At 61.0% G+C, this 1,331-nt stretch overlaps 1 long non-coding RNA gene across 1 annotated transcript in view; it reads right to left on the reverse strand.

Annotated features, from left to right (window-relative positions):
* LOC118159075 overlaps positions 1 to 1,075 on the reverse strand; it is a 1,582-nt gene extending 507 nt beyond the window's left edge. The window contains exons 1-2 of the long non-coding RNA XR_004746986.1: positions 804 to 1,075; positions 230 to 466 (exon numbers count right to left, since the gene is read on the reverse strand). This is a non-coding gene — a long non-coding RNA (uncharacterized LOC118159075). The remainder of the gene's footprint in view (positions 1 to 229; positions 467 to 803) is intronic.
* Positions 1,076 to 1,331: the final 256 nt, after the last annotated feature.

Here is a 1,331-nt window from a genome sequence, read left to right on the forward strand (position 1 = left end):
TGCCCCATGGCTGCCCCATGGCTGCCCCATAGCGACCCATAAGTGCCCCATAAGTGACCCATAACTGCCCCATGGCTGCCCCATAGCGACCCACAACTGCCCCATGGCTGCCCCATAGCGACCCATAAGTGACCCATGGCTGCCCCATAGGGACCCACAACTGCCCCATGGCTGCCCCATAGCGACCCATAAGTGCCCCATAAGTGACCCATGGCTGCCCCATAGCGACCCACAAGTGCCCCATGGCTGCCCCATAGCGACCCACAAGTGCCCCATAAGTGACCCATAGCGACCCATAAGTGACCCATAAGTGCCCCATAAGTGACCCATGGCTGCCCCATAGCGACCCACAACTGCCCCATGGCTGCCCCACAGCGACCCATAACTGACCCATAGCTGCCCCATAACTGCCCCATGGCGACCCATAAGGGACCCATAAGTAACCCATAAGTGCCCCATAGTGACCCTATAGTGGTCCCATGGCTGCCCCATAAGTGACCCATAAGTGACCCATGGCTGCCCCATAGCGACCCACAACTGCCCCATGGCTGCCCCATAACTACCCCATAACTGCCCCATAGCAGCCCCATGGCTGCCCCATAGCTGCCCCATAGCGACCCACAAGTGCCCCATAACTGCCCCATAAGTGCCCCATGGCTGCCCCATGGCTGCCCCATGGCTGCCCCATAGCGACCCATAAGTGCCCCATGGCTGCCCCATGGCTGCCCCATAAGTGACCCATAAGTGACCCATAGCTGCCCCCTGTGCACCTGGTGGTGAGCCCCACAGCGACCCACAACGACCCATAAGTGCCCCATAAGTGCCCCATAAGTGACCCATAAGTGCCCCATGGCTGCCCCATAGCGACCCATAAGTGCCCCATAGCGACCCATAAGTGCCCCATAAGTGACCCATAAGTGACCCATAACTGCCCCATAGAACCCCATAACTGCCCCCTAGGGCCCCATAACTGCCCCATAGGGCCCCATAACTGCCCCACAGAGCCCCATAACTGCCCCAAAGACCCCATAGGGCGCCATAACTGCCCCATAGAGCCTCATAACTGCCCCATAGTGATCCCACGGCTGCCCCACGGCTGCCCCCTAACCCCCCCCATCCCCCCCCCCCAGGCCTGTGAGCTGGACCCCATGCTGGACGACTCGGTGGCCTTCGCCCGCCGCCTGCGTGGCTGCCCCATAACTGCCCCACAGAGCCCCATAACTGCCCCATAACTGCCCCATAACTGCCCCATAGAGCCCCAGAACTGCCCCATAACTGCCCCACAGAGCCCCATAACTGCCCCATAGAGCCCCATAGAGCCCCATAACTGC

This window comes from Oxyura jamaicensis, unplaced genomic scaffold, assembly GCF_011077185.1.
Source record: "Oxyura jamaicensis isolate SHBP4307 breed ruddy duck unplaced genomic scaffold, BPBGC_Ojam_1.0 oxyUn_random_OJ66652, whole genome shotgun sequence".
Taxonomy (NCBI): Eukaryota; Metazoa; Chordata; class Aves; order Anseriformes; family Anatidae; genus Oxyura; species Oxyura jamaicensis.